Source organism: Podarcis filfolensis, assembly GCF_964270895.1.
Source record: "Podarcis filfolensis genome assembly, chromosome: 11".
Lineage (NCBI taxonomy): Eukaryota > Metazoa > Chordata > Lepidosauria > Squamata > Lacertidae > Podarcis > Podarcis filfolensis.
In genome coordinates, this window is record NC_139613.1 from 3,909,316 (window position 1) to 3,928,292 (window position 18,977).

An 18,977-nucleotide genomic window follows, 5' to 3' on the forward strand; every position below is an offset into this window, starting at 1 on the left:
CTTGCCCTCTGTCCCCCAAGAACAGTACTTCTATCTCATCAGGATTCAACCTCAATCCGTTAGCCGCCATCCATCCTCCAACCGCCTCCAGACACTCACACAGGACCTTCTCCGCCTTCACTGGTTTCTGGGAGAGTGTTAGGAGACCCGTATGGTTCTCACAGAGCTATGGTTTCCCAAGCACCTTAACAACCAATACTTCTTCCTGGGGGACTCTGGGAATTGTAGCTCTGCACGGGAAACAGAGGAATCTCCTAACACCTCCTAGCGCCCTTAACAAACTGCAGTTCCCAGAATTATTTGGGGGAAGCCATGACTGTGTAAAGTGGAGTCGTAGCAGGCCTTTCCAGGTGTGGAACGAATGTGACCACTGGGCCTAATGGTAGGGCTGGCCGAATCTGTTGCTCTGCTCGTTGCCTCACCCTCCTGCATTGCAGGGGGTGGACTAGATGAGCTTTGGGGTCCCTTCGAACTCTCCAGCTCTATGATTTGGATTTGGGGGTTATTGGGTTGTTGCTTTTATTTTGATTAGATACTTTGTGTTTTGTGTTCTGGTTTTGTTCTGTGAGCTGCCCTGAGACCTTCAGATATTGGGTGGTATAAATAATAATAATAATAATAATAATAATAATAATAATAATAATAATAATAATATTGTGGGGGCCGTTAATCAGCATGTGTGGTGAAGGTGGTCACCCCAGAAGATGTGGAGTGGAACGGAAGCAAACGCTGGTCAAGAAAGCTCTCATTTAAGCAGGCCTGAAAACCTGATTTTTAAGGGAAGAAATGTCTTGTCTGGAACATGAGAGCGAAATTCTTGGTGAGGCTCCAGCCCAGCTGAGATCAGGCCCCAAGGCGAAGAAGATACAAGGCTCATTACAGATCTGAGTGACCTTCGTGAAACCCCTTGTACCCCAATTAGGCGTGGGAATTCATCACTCCTCCCAAATAATCAAGTTTTTAAAAAGTAAAACACTTTTAAAAATATCTATTTCCCCCCAATGTCATTTACTAGCAAAGAACTGAATTTTAGTGAGAGAAAAGAGTGAATCGCGAGGCAGGAAAAAACAGAAGCCTGTCCCTCAGTGTTTGAACTCACCTCTTCCTCTTTGCTTAATCTTATTTCTGCTTATTTATTCCAACATATTTTGGCTTGTTCTGAGAACATGGGAGCCCAGTTTGCTCTTTGCCCTCTTCGTGGGTAAATAGGAGGGGATTTCTTGCTTTGCTCATTTTTTGAAGCTACTCTCAGCTGCTTCATCAGAGCTGGCCTTTTGAGGAAGTGGCTGATATTTTGGCTCATGAGCAGGTTTCGACGAGATGCAGGATTTAATAGGGCTTATTTTCTCTTTTTGCTTTCAACCTTCTCTTTATTCCCTTATGAGGCGCAGACTTTGCTATTCCAACTTTAAACATTCCCCCCCCTCTCTCTTTTTTAAACAACAACAACCTGGGACTTCCATTTGGACCACTCTGGATCTTGGATTCAGCTTTTAGAAGCCAGTTTCATGGATCCCTACATAGACTGACAGCTATAATCCACCCCATCTCTCCAATCTTTGGGTTAAACTGCCATAAGTCTGGAAATTCTGCAAGTTTTTAAGTACTTTGCACAAGAAATGTTGTTGGACGATGCCGTCAGCCCTTTGTGATAAATGCTTTGTTCTTAGCTGTTTGGCTAATAGTCTTACTTACCAGTCTAATATTGTTTCCCACTCATAAATGGCTCGCTTTTTCAACCCTTGAATTTCAGTTACTGCTAAAAGTGTATTCTCCCCCCTCCCCATTTGATGTAAGCAGACATTTACCATTTATGCTATTATTTTGTCTGACTCTTGTCATGTCTGACTCATGATTACTCCCACCCCCCAGACCCCAAGAGTGAAATTTGAGAACTTACTTGCAGGATCTGTCAATCTCAGTTTTTCGTTTTTCCAATCTTAAATTCACTTCACAATATTTCCAGCATCAGTTTGTTGGATTTTATTTTATTTTTTAAAGAAAAAGCCCTCATGAAAATTGTAACCGTTTTAAAGCGCAGATTTTTCTTTGCAGCGCTTCCCCATGATAGACACATTTTTGCAAGCCGTTTTCTCGAATAAATGCATTTTAATTGGTTATTTTCATTAATACCTCAAGGACCGCCTCTCTTCATATGAACCTACCTGAGGTCATCTTCTAAGGCCCTCCTTTGTGTGCCTCCTCCTCAAGAGGTCCAGAGGGTGGCAACACAAGAACAGGGCCTTTTCTGCAGTGGCTCCCCGTCTGTGGAATGCTCTCCCCAGGGAAGTTTGCCTGGCTCCTTCATGATGCATCTTTAGGCGAAAATGTTCCTTTTTAACCAGGCCTTTGGCTGACAGACATTCAATGCCCTTTAAAAATGTGTTGGGTTGTTCTTGTTTTGATTTTTATTATGTATTTTGTGTTTCTATATTGTGATTTTATGTTGTGAACCACCCTGAGACCTGTAGGTATAGGGTGGTATACACATTTAACAACAACAACAACACGTGCCTTGTCCCAGTATTCCTGAAGGAGCGTCTCCACTCCCATCGCTTAGCCTGGACACTGCGGTCCAGTTCCAAGGGCTTTCTGCTGGTTCCCTTACTGCGAGAAGTGAGGTTACAGGGAACCAGACAGAGGGCCTTCTTGGTAGTGGCGCCCTCCCTGTGGAACACCTTCCCTTCAGATGTCAAGGAGATAAAGAATTATATGACTTTAGAAGACATCTGAAGGCAGACCTATATTGGGAGGTTTTTAATGCTTGATCTTTCACTATACAGTTATACCTCAGGTTACAGATGCTTCAGGTTGCATTTTTTTGGGTTGCAGACTGCCGAAACCCAGAAGTACTGGAATGGGTTACTTCCAGGTTTTGGCAGTCGCGCACGCTCAGAAGCGCTAAATCGCAACGTGTGTGTGTGTGTGTGTGTGTGTGTGTATGTATATACATATATAAAAATGTAAGCCGCCCAGAGTGGTTAGGAAAACCCAGCCAGAAGGGCGGGGTATAATAATAATAATAATAATAATAATAATAATAATAATAATATAATAGTGTCCACTTTCCCTTTAGGTACATATATTTTTGACTGAAGACCTGCATTGCAAAACTCGAAGAACCGTGAATTTCTGAAGGATAGCTGCCTTTCTGTTTGTGCATCCTTTCGTGACGTGTGAGTTAGGTATGAACCACAGTGAATTTCCGTCTCCATACCCAAGCCTGGAGTCTGAATCATAGAATCATAGAATTGTAGAGTTGGAAGGGACCCCGTGGGTCATCTAGTCCAACCCCCTGTGACGCAGGAATCTGAACTCAAGCATCCATGACAGATGACCATCCACCCTCTGCTTAGAAAACTCCAAGGAAGGAGAGTCCACAACCTCATGAGGGAAATGGTTCTGAGATGCTATCATGCTGATGCTTCATGCACTGGCACCATTGGCCTGGTTTACTCGCGACACCAAGCATGTGGGAATCCTTCTCTGGAAGGTCTGGATCCCCACACCCACCCAAAGAGGAGCTGAGTGGGAGAGGTGGAGCAGACTGTTGAAGGAAAGCTGCCCCTTGCGCTTCTTCTACAGGAACAGCCGCCATCTTGGGTTGTCTTGAGGTGCCCAGATGGTGTTGTCATTCTAGCACAGACTTTTGTAATAATAATAATAATAATAATAATAATAATAATAATAATAATAATAATTTATTCATACCCTGCCCATCTGGCTGGGCTTCTCCAGCCACTCTGGGCGGCTTCCAATGGAATATTAAAATACAATAACCTATTAAACATTAAAAGCTTCCCTAAACAGGGCCGCCTTCAGATGTCTTCTAAAAATCTGGTAGTTGTTTTTCTCTTTGACATCTGGTGGGAGGGTGTTCCACAGGGGGGGTGCCACTACCGAGAAGCCCCTCTGCCTGGTTCCCTGTAGCTTTGCTTCTCGCAGTGAGGGAACCGCCAGAAGGACCTCGGCACTGGACCTCAGTGTCCGGGCTGGATGATGGGGGTGGAGACGCTCCTTCAGGCATACTGGACCGAGGCCGTTTAGGGCTTTCAAGGTCAGCACCAACACTTTGAATTGTGCTTGTACTGGGAGCCAATGTAGGTCTTTCAAGACCGATGTTATATGGTCTCGGCAGCCGCCCCCAGTCACCAGTCTAGCTGCCACATTCTTGATTACTTGTAGTTTCTGGGTCACCTTCAAAGGTAGCCCCATATAGAGCACATTGTAGTAGTCCAAGCGGGAGATAACCAGAGCATGCACCACTCTGGCGAGACAGTCTGTGGGCAGGGAGGGTCTCAGCCTGTGTACCAGATGGAGCTGGTAAACTGCTGCCCTGGACACAGAATTGACCTGCGCCTCCATGGACAGATGTGAGCCCAAAATGACTCCCAGGCTGCCCACCTGGTCCTTCAGGAGCACAGTTACCCCATTCAGAACCAGGGAGTCCCCCAGACCCGCCCGCCCCCTGTTCCCCCAAAACAGTACTTCTGTCTTGTCAGGATTCACCCTCAATCTGTTAGCCACCATCCATCCTCCAAACGCGTCTTGACCACCCCCACTGGGGGAAGAATGGCCTCCACCCCAAGCCTGAATCTTCCCTCTGCAAGACACTTATCTGCATGAACCACGTTGGCAATAAACAGCCTTACTAGGAGATCAGTTCAGTTGGTAGAGCATGAGACGCTAAATCTCACGGTTGTGAGTTCGAGTCCCACATTGGGTGAACGTTTCTTGCATTGCTGAGGGGTGCCCTAGATGACCCCCATGGCCCCTCCCAGTGGGTTTCAGAGTTGGGTGTGTGTAACAAAGGGGCCAGGTGAGCTTCCCGGGAGGAGCATTTCACAAACGGGGAGCCACTGTGGAAAAGGCCCTGTCCTCATTTTGCCACCCTCCGGACCTCTTGTGGAGGAGGCACATGAAAAAGGGCCTCAGGTGATGATCGCAGGGTCTGGGTAGGTTCATATGAGGAGAGGTGGTCCTTGAGATATTGCGGTCCTGAGCCGTTTAAAGCTTTATAGGTCAAAAGCATCACTTCGAAAGTTCTACTAACTGAGAACAAAAGAGCATAAGAAGAGTTTGCGGGATCAGGCCAGTAGCTTAGGAGGCCTCCAAACGACCACCTCAAGACCAGCATATGATAGGAGCAGCTGCAGACAGGCTCCATGTTAGCATCTAGGCTGGACACCAGTGCTAACGCTGGTCAACACAGTATGGTTTTTTTATATATATATATATATATATATATATATATATATATATATATATGCATTTTATAATCAGGAAGTGGCTCTCCAGGCATCTAATCAGCTACAGATGCTCAGTTTATTATCTTCACTTTAAAAATGTGCTACCCTTTTCTATGCCAAAACGGATGCTTGCTGTTCCCAGGTAAATGTGTTTAGCATCAGGACGGGAGAAGTAAACTCTCATTGAATCATAGAGTTGGAAGAGACCACAAGGGCCATCGAGTCCAACCCCCTGCCAAGCAGGAAACACCATCAGAGCACTCCTGACATATGGTTGTCAAGCCTCTGCTTAAAGACCTCCAAAGAAGGAGACTCCACCACACTCCTTGGCAGCAAATTCCACTGTCCAACAGCTCTTACTGTCAGGAAGTTCTTCCTAATGTTTAGGTGGAATCTTCTTTCTTGCAGTTTGGATCCATTGCTCCGTGTCCGCTTCTCTGGAGCAGCAGAAAACAACCTTTCTCCCTCCTCTATGTGACATCCTTTTATATATTTGAACATGGCTATCATATCACCCCTTAACCTCCTCTTCTCCAGGCTAAACATGCCCAGCTCCCTTAGCTGTTCCTCATAAGGCATCGTTTCCAGGCCTTTGACCATTTTGGTTGCCCTCCTCTGGACACGTTCCAGTTGGTCAGTGTCCTTCTTGAACTGTGGTGCCCAGAACTGGACACAGTACTCCAGGTGAGGTCCGACCAGAGCAGAATACAGTGGCACTATTACTTCCCTTGATCTAGATGCTATACTCCTATTGATGCAGCCCAGAATTGCATTGGCTTTTTTAGCTGCCGCGTCACACTCTGAAAACTCTGTTTGATTCCTGTATACATTTTAAAATAGCCTTTCCGTGTGTGGACCAGGAAGCAATCTACCCAGAAATGTTTGCGTATATGTGGATGTGTGTTTCAGTTCCAGCAACTTGGTTTTATTCTTGCCACAACCGTTTGCCTTTGTGTTTCTCCCAACCCCTGCAATTCAGTCGCATCCATGACATTCAGGTATGCCAGGTGTAGATGAATTCACGGCAGATGAGGCTTATCAGTAGCTGACCACTCTGCAATTCTATGATTTATCCCACAAGAGATTTCTTGGACACTTTCTTTGGTCAGTTATCACCAGTTCAGACCCCATACTGTATGCGAACTTCAGCTTTTACTCTCAGTAAGTTCCCTTCTAAATTTGTAGGTTTTTAATGCTTGAGGGCTATTTGCTTCTAACATGATTCCGATTTATACTCTGTTTTTTTGGTACACCTTTCTGGTATTCATTGAATGTGGAGTAAGGGAAAGGGAAAGGACCACTGACAGTTAAGTCCAGTTGCGGACGACTCTGGGTTTGCGGCGCTCATCTCGCTTTACAGGCCGAGGGAGCCGGCGTTTGTCCGCAGACAGTTTTTCCGGGTCATGTGATCAGCATGACTAAGCCGCTTCTGGTGAAACCAGAGCAGTGCACGGAAACGCCATTTACCTTCCCGCCGGAGCGGTACCTATTTATCTACTTGCACTTTGGCGTGCTTTCGAACTGCTAGGTTGGCAGGAGCAGGGACCAGGCAAAGGGAGCTCACCCCGTCGCGGGGATTCGAACCGCTGACCTTCCGACTGGCAAGCAGTTTATAAATCCCAAAATTAAATGAATGGAGTCTGCCTAGTGTTAAAACCTTTGCCTTCCCATGATTCTGTACTGCTGCAGTGGCATGCGGTGAAATTTTCCGTAGGGAACAGTTAGGGACAGAGGTGCCAGTGATGTCACACACACGAGCATTGTGCCTCCCTCTCCAAGCGAGGCAGAAGTTTCTTGGGCTATGGGAATAGTTTAATGCTTTAATAGTTTAATGCTCTAATTTACCGGGAACATTTAGGGGATTAGTCTAGTCCCCCTAGTCCACTGACCGCATGCAGCTGGAATGAAGGCAGTCAAATCTGAATGTAATCTTCAAGCTGGACTACTGCAATGTGTTCTGTGTGGGGCTGCCCCTGCAGCTAGGGCAAAATTCTGAGGCTTGACTGCCCCCTTGGGCAGACTGTTATTATCATTACCAGAACCACCGTGCAACACCACTGCTGAAAAAATTGCATTTGCATGCAAAAAAAAGAGAGAGGTTTCAATTACAGTTTGAAGGAGAAGTGTTCAGATTGTGAGCCATCTAGGAATTTGAATCACAGAGCCACAAATTTCCCCGTGTTGCCACTGATGGGTAATAATAATAATAATAATAATAATAATAATAATAATAATTTATTATTTGTACCCCACCCATCTGGCTGGGTTTCCCCAGCCACTCTGGGCGGCTTCCAGCAAAGATTAAAAATACAACAAAATGTCACACATTAAAAACTTCCCTGAACAGGGCCGCCTTCAGATGTCTTCTAAATGTCAGGTAGTTGTTTATCTCTTTGACATCTGATGAGAGAGCTTTCCACAGGGCGGGCGCCACCACCAAGAAGGCCCTCTGCCTGGTTCCCTGTAGCTTTGGTTCTTGCAGTGAGGGAACCGCCAGAAGGACCTCGGCACTGGACCTCAGCATCCGGGCAGAATGATGGGGGTGGAGACGCTCCTTCAGGTATACTGGACCGAGGCCATTTAGGGCTTTAAAGGTCAGCACCAACACTTTGAATTGTGCTCGGAAACGTACTGGGAGCCAGTGTAGGTCTTTCAAGACCGGTGTTATGTGGTCCCAGCGGCCGCCTCCAGTCACCAATCTACCTGCCATATTCTGGATTAGTTGTAGTTTCTGGGTCACCTTCAAAGGTAGCCCCACATAGAGCACATTGCAGTAGTTCAAGCGAGAGATAAGTAGAGCATGCACCACTCTGGCGAGACAGTCTGCAGGCAGGTAGGGTCTCAGCCTGCGTACCAGATAGAGCTGGTAGACAGCTGCCCTGGACACAGAATTGACCTGCACCTCCATGGACAGGTGTGAGTCCAAAATGACTTCCAGGCTGCACACCTGGTCCTTCAGGGGCACAGTTACCCCATTCAGGACCAGGGAGTCCTCCACACCCGCCCGCCCCCTGTCCCCCAAGAACAGTACTTCTGTCTTGTCAGGATTCAACCTCAATCCATTAGCCGCCATCCATCCTCCAACCGCCTCCAGGCAATGTCTTGAATTTTGGCCTTCTTCCTTTTCAGCATTAAGAAGCCCCCCAAGTCTGAAATCAAACAGCCGTCTTGTGTTGGGTGAAGTAATATCCCTAATTTGTGTGTACTTTTTCTTGATCTCATCACCTACCAGGTTTAAGGTCAATGGCTGTGGAATACCAAGCAGACATTAAATGAGACCGTGTCGCTAATTCAGTCCAGCGAGATATGTTTTATATCACAAAGGGATTTGTTCTGATACTCAAACAATGTATATTAATGAAATAGTCGAAAGCGATTCATTTGGTTCTCAGAGCAAACACATTAAGGGAGGGTGGGGAGGGAAACCATTGAGAAGTAAAGCTTGCTGCTTCTTTTTTTAAACTGTGCTTTATTTAGGGCTAAGCTGGTAAGCGTCATTCAATAATTACAGAAGATTACAAGGAGTTTTAGGGAATTGAGAATCAGAGAGCAGTTGTATGGAACTGCAGAGTCATTTACACACCTAGATTAGGGGCTTGTTTCAGTGGTCTCATGCCAGCCAAACAACCAGAGAAGACCAGGGGGGTGTTTAGCCAGTATGAAGACTTCAAAATCAGGCCCAACAGGGAGAAAGACAGAGAACAGTTTCTTTAAAAAACAAAATAAGAAATCCCCCAAATCTGAACGAAAAGGCAAACAATTATTCGTAAAAGAACAGTGTTGTCGTTCTCGGTCCAATAAAATGGAGTAAAGGGGAAAAAACACACCCTTAAAAATCAAGTTTTAACACAGTGGAAATAAATTATAATAAATATGATATACTTTAAAATATATGTGTTCTTAAATAATTCATTGTTTCTATTTTTCTGATTCAGATTTTAAAGCAACTTTTTTTAAAACTGCTCTAAAGTCATTTACCAAAGATAAATATCGTGCTTTCCTTAAATAGTTTTCCTTGATTTTTTTTCTCTATCATTACAATTAAAAGTCCTACAAAATATGCAAATTTATTTACAGAAAAACAGAGCCAGCATCTTTTATTTTTAAACATCCCCCTGTTTTTCAAAATTCCTTGTAAACAGTTTCAGAAATTCTTCAAAGAGATTGCATTTTTGTAATTTTTTTGTTTTTTGTTTTTGTGTTTTAAATATTTTTTTAAATGTTTTTTGTGGTTTTTTTTTTAAGATTAAGGTTCTAGGCTAAACCCCGCTCCCACCCCACCCCTGTCCTGAAGGGTTCTAGAGCAAATATGGAAGCTACTGAAGCGAAAGATGATTGGAGGTTGCTGGCGACAGCTTATGGAAACATGAAAGCGTCTTAGCTGTGGTTTTCTTTTTCCAGTTTATTTATTTTTTCATCAAGTTCGAACTAACTTCCAAACGTCTGCAAGAAGATAGCCGTCAAGTCCCCCGCCCCAGCCCCCCTTTGCGTTGCCTACAGGAATTGAGATTTTTGTTTTTTGTTTTGTTTGCTTATTAGTTTTATTTATTTATTACTAGCTGGAATGCTTGCAGTTTAAAAAGCTGCCGAGATCAGCCATCTTCTCCTTTGCCCCCCCCTTCCCCCCACCCCCAATAAGACACAGCTTCCAACAGCAGTTGGCTGAGAGCAGGAACTGATTTCATTCTAAACTCTACAAAAGTTACAGTTCTACAACATCTTTGTGGATTTTTTTTTTAGCATTAATGCTAACCTCTATGTATATTTTTTTTTGCTTTTTTATTTTTTTTATTTTTGCTTTTTATGTCATCTAATCCTTTCCCCCCTATTATATAGGTATTTTAAACTTTTTTTTTCTTTTTTAAATTCTGTACAGCTATTTTAGGGCGGGTGGAGTCAGAAGCATTTACAAACTTGTGTTCTTTCTACTTTGCATCAGCCTTCTTGTCTTCGTCTTCTGCGCCTTCTTCTTCTTCATCATCATCATCACCATCATCACCATCACTTGCCAGTCCAGTGATCTGCTTATTTATGTGGGTTTCTCCATTTCCTTTGTCTGCTTTCCACAGATACCCACCTCAACCTTCCCCATCTAAGCACTCAATCCATACATATTATACAGAAAACCATACGAAAGTTTCATAGACTCTTAATTAATGTATAACCAAAGATCCTCCCCAAGTATCAAAGAACTATTATCTTGCCATTTTTTTTAAAAGCGTTTAAGCGGTTTTTTTTTTTTTTAGTTTTTACATATTTCATATAATTGCTCTCAAAACCTGTTATAGGAACAGCTCATGAGAAAAGGAAAGAACTTCTGTAATTTACATACAGCTACAAGTCTGCGATAAAAAGTTATGTCCTTTGGTCCCTATATAGCTAAGGAATGACAGATACAGATGCTTAGTGACTGGTGCCATGGGGTTTCCATAGCAACTGCATCCTTGGTGGCAAACAGGCACTCCTTTTGTCAGTATCAAGGTTTGCATTTCCTGTTTGGAGAAAAGCCGCTGTGGTAACATCAGTTTCACTGCAGAAATCCTAGACGATCTTGCTCCTGTCGTGATTTTGTCTGTGGTTTTTCGTTGTTGTTGTTATTTATGTTTCTGTTTCAAGCTTATGTCCTTTCGAACCCAGCTGACGTGACTTTTCTTAAAGAAATGGTACAGTCTAAACAATCAGAAAGAGAGTAAGTCTGAAGTCTTCAGCTTGACAGATATTTGCTGATATGTTAAAGGTGTAATCCAACAGTTCTCGTTCCTATATATATTTATTTAATATATATATATATATTTCTCTAAATGTGGCCCATTCAGCTGATGCCCTAAAAAGAGATGAAGAAGATCATTGCAGATTTAACCAACACACGTTTTACCAGTTAAGAAAAGAAAAGAAAAATAACCTCCAAGAAATGAAACGAGGAAGAATGAAAGATAGAGAAAACTGACAAGGGAAGAGAAGTTCAAAAGTGTATACCTAAAAAGAAAAGAAAAAAAAGAGGAAATTTAGGAGAACACCTGTTTCCAAGACAACCTTGCTCTCATTGTGGGAACTAAATGCAAATTTGGTGAAGGGGTTCAAGATCAGATCCCTAAACTGCTTTGGAACATTTTGAGAACGTTAAGTAATCCGTCTCCCATAAGTGGTGCAAAGTCTTGCCGGTGTTTTCCTAGCTCCTAACGGCCCCTGACTACAAGGAACTTCTGCTCACAATAAAATCTGAAATATTTACTCCACTTAAGAAACATCAATGCTGTGCCATGATAATGTGCATTCATACACAGCCTGATTTCACATGGCTCCTCGTCTGTTTGGGAGCTGGAGCCTTCAAGCGGGGTGTTCGCACAAGTGAGCTCTTCCCCGTTCACTTCAGATTATGAGACAGCGCCAGATATTGCACCCTCACTGTGGACAGGAAGCTGCTGGAGATGCCACAATGAGTGTTCTCCAGAACACTGTTCTCCAGAGCTGTTCTCCAGAGAGTTCTGTGTCATGCACCTTGGTTGCCACAAAGCTTTGGATTGGGCTTCGGGGCTGCCGTGATGCCTAGACTCTGCTAAGTCCCACATTTCTGCATTTGCCAAATATCAGGGTGCTTCCACACTGTCAAACTATGGGAGCACTCCCCCAAGTCACTCTCCATAGACTGAATTCAGGAAAGACCCGTCTACGACCCAAAACAGAAGTGTGCTGTGGAGGGCTTGTGGAGCTCTGGAATTACATGGGCTTTCTCAGACGTAGCCATGTCTATAAACCTTCCCTGCACACTGGAGGCTGGAAAAAGATACTGTAGTTTATCTATCTATCTATCTATCTATCTATCTATCTCATCTATCTATCTATCATCTATCTATCTATCTATCTATCTATCTATCTATCTATCTATCTATCATCTATCTATCTAATCTATCATCTATCATCTATCATCTATCATCTATCATCTATCATCTATCTATCTATCTATCTATCTATCTATCTATCTATCTATCTATCTATCATCTATCTATCTATCATCTATAAGCAAAGTGACTTTCCTCTGTTTGACCATGACAGTTTAGAATTGCACCACCCCTTCCCCAAGCTTTTGTTTTTCTACCACGAAAAAGTCAAGAGTCTAATTTGGGCAGCTGGGTCTGTCATCGTCTGGTAAAGCACACATGCTCCTTAGCTTATTAATTTTGTGGACCGCTTATAGGAAAGCAAGGAGAAATTGTCCTTTTAAAAGTCCCCCCCCCAACTTTCTGTGGGCAGCTAAGCCGCCAGGAAGATATTTTCTTTTGCAAATGGCAGAAAGAAACACTTTTTGCACAGGTGGCTTCAAAAAATAAAATGACTTGGAACCAACTTCCTCTCCTTCTCTCTCTCTCTGTGCAATAAAATAAACTAAAAATGTAAAGCTAACATTTCTTAAATATTTTTTTTTTAATCATGATCCAACTAAACTTGACATTTAAGGAGGATGCTTAATCATTACGGATTAGCTCTTATCTCTTGCTAGCAAGCAGGTTTCTCTTCTTATACACTTGGTGATTTATTACATCAAGAAACTTAGAAACTGCAAAGCTCCCCTCTGGTGGGGAAGGTGTCATGCGTTATATCAAACCATGCTGGCAGGTTTCCGACACTGTTGATTGAACAAACAGCAAACCGTACACAGCAGTCTAAACAATTACAACACCGAAAATAATAAGAATAGAATAAGAAAAAAAAGGAAAACACTCATCTAGGACCCTTTTTCAGTTGTAAACAAACAAAAAGAAAAAATGCATTTTACTTTTGAATCAGGATTTTTTTCCCTCTCCCCCAAATAACACCCCCCCTCCCCAGACAGGATGGATTTATTAAGAGTTATTGCGCTATGAGGCAAATTAGGAATTCTAATAAGGCACGTTAGAAGCCGCAGGTTTTATTTTCTAGCTTGCTTTGGAAGGTAGCTCTTTCCATTTGTAAAAACTGCTGCGATTAACTCTATGAATTTTTGAGAGGGATTTGAAATATCTTAAGGAAGAAAGAAAGAAAAAAGATCAATTGAAAAAGGCCCCCAATTATCCATTGAAAAAAAGAAAACACAAGATTTTAGAGTGCAAGAATACCAATCACACATTTCCCCCCCTGCTTCCTTTTTTTTAAAAAAAGCTAGGAATTATTCATACATTTATAACAATCCCCCTTTCCGCCCCCGAAAGAATTAAGAATTCACGTTTCCCCTCTTTCCGTGTGATAATCTAAAGAAGCAAAAACCGCTGAACGAGAAATCAAACAACAAAGAAACCACTGCAAGCACTAAAGGAAACGAACAAATAATAGGAAAAAAAAAATAATTAAAAAAATGAGCACAGCAATAAAAAACCGTGGCAGCACAAAAGTCAAGAAAGGCACATGTGATCATGACTGGCCAATCATCAACTGATACAACATCCAAGAAAAAATGCTTCAATCACGGCACCTCCACGAAACTTGACGGCATGTCATGCAACCAATTCTTAGCTTCGTTACATGGCGCCATCATGTCACACTTTCAACTTCGAGTTGATTTGAACTTACGGACTGGGGGACTGTATTCTCCACTTTCCTGTCATTACGTGAACTTTTTTCCTAGCTCAGCGCGAGACTGTGGTGGATTTGACTGGCTCTTGGTTGGTATTGTTGGAATTTGATTGAATGACAAAAGAAGAAAAGATTTTTTTTATATATATATCTTTGTATTTATATATAGTTTGGAAAAAAAAAAGGCGGGACGGTGGGAAGGAAAGATATAGATTAGAACGGCAAAAGAATTACGAAATCATAAGATATTTTTTGGAAATAAAGAAAGGGGGATAAAAGAAATATAAGCACCAAAACACAGCATCGTTCCGAAAAGCTCTAATGAACACACACAATCGAACGTAAAGAAGGAAAAAAACCAGGAAACGGAATTAAGTAAATAAAACAGGGATGGAAGGAGCCTAGCAAGAGACACACCGACATATACAGACAGTTCGTGTGGGCACATAATAAACAGTGACCATTAACAGAACAATATGTCGTGGCAGCTAAAATAAGCATGCGTTGGATGGATGACAGCAGACGCCGGTAAGTTGGTTTGCAAAGTCTAGGGAAATATATTGGCTGCCAACCATCTCCTGTTGACCTAAAAGCAAACCTTCCCCAGCCGTTCCCATTTTTGCAGGCCTCTACTGGATGGGATGGGCCTACTAAAAGACAAGGGGCCTTGTGTTGGCCAGAGACTTGATGTCTCTTTCCTCCAAAGCAGCAACATTCGAAATTTGCCGGATGCAGTTTTCCCCTGTCTATCAACCACTCGCAACCAAGTGACGATGCCCGGGTGACAGGATAGTGCCTGAGCCTGACATCTCCACTATCTGGAGATGGAGATCCTAGGATCTTGACTCTTTTCATACACTAGCAACACACCCTGTAGAATTCTATCTGTGATATTCTACCTACACAATCAGAACGAATTTCAGGAACCAAAACGTTGTATTGAAAAATGCAACTTTAGAGCTGTCTGGCCAGAAATGGCAACTAGGCGTTCCATTTTGGCAGCTGTAACTCTGGTTTAAGGAGCCATTTGGCGCCTGGCTTCTATATCTCAGTTTCTAACACTGCTCCAAAGGTGCAAAGCAAGGATCGCCAACGTGGTGCCCCAATGGACAGCATGGACAACAATCAGGAATGGTGGGAATTGGAGTCCACTTGGAGCCCAACCACACCTGGAGAGTAAAGCAAATAAACAGGGAAGGTGTGGTCGATACGACTGAGCTATTTGTCTGCCTGTTGAACATATGGCAGGCGTATGAATTCCAGCTACTGCTACAAGTCTCACGATCACGCAAAGGTACCCTTCCCCAAACCAACAATTCCATTTCCCCATAGGTTCTTTTCCGCATCAGTGTTCGGTTCCTACCCATGGCTTGCACCAATCTGAGATACTCCTCTCCACACACCCCACATCCCAGCTCACAAGTTCTCTGCTCCCTGGACATAAAAAGCAGGTTCGCTTATCAACACACCTGAAAGATAATCGGGAGAACTGCAAAAGAAAGTTTCTGAAAGTAAGCCAGAGTTGCTTTCCGCAAGACAATTTGAGAACGCTAAGAAGATCTCAGCTGGATTGATAGGAATTTGTCTAGCCCACTGCACCAGCCTGTCTCTAACTCTCTTTTAAACCCATCCAAGTTCTTATATGAAGATCGCATCTGCGTAGGATACCCAGATGGGCCTAGCCAAGTTAAAAACACGATAAAACATCAAACATTAAAAACTTCCCTAAACAGGGCTACCTTCAGGTGTGTCTTGGAGGGCTCATATGCCCCTAGATAAAACGTTTGCGGGCTAAATGGGGAAGGTTTGGAGGTTATGAACTGGCTACTGTAACTCTCACAGACGAACTAGACGTTGTGCTGCTTTGTCTCCTTCGCCTCAGTTGTGGAATGAGATGATCAGGTGCAAAAAGGGCGTTTCAAAGACAGCTTTGCTGCAACGTTATTCCTTATGCTCGCACAGACTGTTTTTGCACTCTGTTCTTCTTTTTCCTGGGTGTTTTATCCTTCCTGCTTATTTATTTATTTTATTTCCTTGAATTTATATACTGGCCTACACCCGCAGATCTTAGGGCGGTTCACAGAATAAAATCAAAATATAAAACCACAAAAAACATAATCCAAATAAAAACAGCAACAACCTAATAACCTCCCTTCCAAACAAACAAACAAACAAACAAAACCACAACACATTTTAAAAGGGCATAGGATGTCAATCAAATCAACCAAAGACCTGGTTAAAGAGGAACGCTTTTGCCTCGCGCCTAAAGGTGTGTAATGAAGGCGCCAGACGAACTTCCCTGGGGAGAGCGTTTCACAGATGGGGAGCCACTGCAGAGAAGGCCTCAAAAAAATGGCATTGATATGGTATCTCCTATGTTTCCTAAGGATTCTTGCATGAAGGTGGAATCCTTTATTCATGGAACCAGTATGCCTTTCTGCAACAGTTCTTGCTTTCTGTTTGTGGATCCTCCTCACTCCCTCCACTGATTTCCATAAAACCCAACACATTGCAATAATTCCATGACTCAAAAATAGGAATACTTCCAGAAGATGGAACCGAATCTAAACATCTCCCTCTGTGAGCAGAAGTAGGACTGTCTCTAAGATTGGACACCATGAGGCAATCGCCTCAGGCGGCAGTTGCTGTGGAGCGGGGTAGACCTCTGCCCAACCATTTTTGCCTGAGTTCCTAGCTGGAGGACGTGGCTGTGTATGCCACACAGCTTGGTCTCCACCCTTTAAACTAGCCTGTTGCCTTAGGTGTGGTGAAGGATACTACCCTGCAACCTGCGTCGTTGATGTATGAGTCAACTGGCCACCCATGTGGATGTGGAAGGGGACGCCATTTTGTCCTTTCTGTCGGGCAGCAAAATGTCCTGAACTGGGCCTGAGCGGAATACACCATTCTGCTCACGCTATGGCAGGAGCTGTAAATGTGCCCACGGGGACCAGTCTGCCTGCCGGTACCCACTACGGTGCTCATGAAACGCCTCGGTAAATATCCCCTCAAAAATTCACAACGCACAGGGGACAGTTTGCTCTTCCTCTCAGTTCCTGTTTGAGCTGCCTCAGACTCACTTGCATTGAACATATCCCCTTAAACATGCCATAGTTCAGAAAACTGATGCAAGGATTGAATCCACCCCACACCTCCCCTCCATTTTGAACAAAGGAGGAGAGTTTTGCTCTGTGACTACATAGGGCTGGTTGGTGTAAGTGCCTTTCCCCATTTCTGTAGCAGCTGGTGCAGAGTGGGGTCCTTCCATACCTTTTGTGTGTGGGGGGTCCTATCCCTTCCTCTCTTAGATGTTGCCGTCATTTTGTGTTACTTCACAAACATCACATTATCCACATACAGTCATACCTCGGGTTGAATATGCTTCAGGTTGAGTGCTTTCGGGTTGCGCTCCGTGGCAACCCGGAAGTAACAGAGTGCATTACTTCTGGGTTTCACCACTCGCGCATGCGCAGATGCTCAAAATGACGTCGTGCGCATGCGCGGAAGCACCAAAATGCGACCCACGCACATGCAGACGCGCTGTTGCGACTTATATTCCATTCAAGATGCGAACAGGGCTCCGGAACGGATCCGATTCGCATCCTGAGGTACCACTGTAGTTTTGTGCCACATACCCACAGAAGTCACTTTGTGTTATTCCACCTCTCCCACAACAACTACTTCACCCCCAAAGCTGCTTTCAGAGGACCAATATACCATATTGGGCAAGGACATTTCTGCTCAGAAGACCCAAGTAGAGGTGTTTACTTGAATAAAATATTGGGGGGGGGGCTCAGGCAAGCCCCGCCGCACATAACTGATCACAAGACACATGCACACCATTTGAATGGCAACGTCCATCAGCTTTGGGGGTCCCCTGAAATACTTTATTGGGGGCACGTGTGAAAGGACCTCGCTCCAAGGAGTTGGCTCCTAGAGCCCAAAAGCATCTTACCAGTAATGTTCTGCACTCAAACAACCTTACACCGAGTATTCAGGTACTTGGGAGGGCTTTCTATGGGTTACAAATCTGCCGCAGTTGCTTACATCTCTCCCCCAGTCTCCCTCCCCAACCAAAACCCTCTTGAAACTAAGAGCATGCTCAGTATATCTGAGCTAGGCCTGGCTGTGCGGAAACAAGCTAACTCTAATCTTTCAACACTCAATTAGCACGTTGGATATTTTATTATTATTTTTTGCCTGCAGCTTCAAATTACCTTCAAGGTGTATGGCTCAATTAACTAAAAATATTTCTTGACTCGTTTTTAATTGCACTAAAACTAGGATACACCTCCAGCTAGGAAGAGTAAGGTGAAAATTGGTGTCCCCATATGTTGAAGATTGATTGAAGCCTGAGATCACTCAATAAGCTTTCATAGGACTATTAATTATTAAACTTTTATTAATTTCTCCTTACATTTTTTTAAAAAAAGAGATTCAAAGCCCCACTTCGTACGATGTTCCTGAAATTTAATAATTGCATCAGTAAAGCTGGGGCGCTTGTCTTAGAAACAATTTTGAGCACCTTTTGTAGCATATAAACATCAGTGTGCAAGAGTTTGTTTGCTGGAAAGTGGGCACATCCATGAGCATCTTTCACCTATTTTCAGCCTGCCAATTTTATATATATATATGTGTGGGATCTCTAGCTGTCGGTAGTCGCCTGAGCTTGATATGAAACTCCAAGTCCAGAGATTTGCTGAAGAGGCTCACTTGTGGGTTGAATGCAAAAACCCAGACACAGTAAAACCAAGGACAACATTAGCACAGGAATAAACATAGACGGCAATTAAAATTGGCTTGTCCCATTCTTCCTCGGGTGAAGATAGCCACCACAACATATGACATTCTGATTATGGCAAGCAGGTCATAACATCCAGGCTCCCCCAGCCCTATAGCCATGACATGATCCATTCTCTGTAATGGACTCCAAGTAGGAAATGACGGGTAGATGAATGGATGGATGGAGGAAAGGACAGCTCAGTCATTAGACAGAATTAGGACAATAGCCTCAGGTGGCACCGGGGGCAGTAGCAGCAGACAACCCCTCCCCAATTGTTCCACCTGAGCACCCTGACCATCGTCCTCAGTGGGAGATCAGAGCCATGTGTGCCACAATCTAGAGATGCGCCCGCCCAACCCCAAATTCTCCTGCTGCTGTCATGTGCAGCCTTCCCATTG

At 43.7% G+C, this 18,977-nt stretch overlaps 1 protein-coding gene across 14 annotated transcripts in view; it reads right to left on the reverse strand.

Annotated features, from left to right (window-relative positions):
- Positions 1-8,698: 8,698 nt before the first annotated feature.
- CELF4 (CUGBP Elav-like family member 4) overlaps positions 8,699-18,977 on the reverse strand; it is a 783,381-nt gene continuing 773,102 nt past the window's right edge. For 13 of the 14 annotated variants that reach the window (XM_083575734.1, XM_083575724.1, XM_083575735.1 and 10 more), the window contains exon 13: positions 8,699-11,073. The gene's annotated coding sequence lies outside the window, so the exon portion shown is untranslated. Of the gene's footprint in view, positions 11,074-13,793; positions 13,882-18,977 lie in introns of all 14 variants that reach the window. The other variant, XR_014539556.1, reaches the window with a different exon arrangement.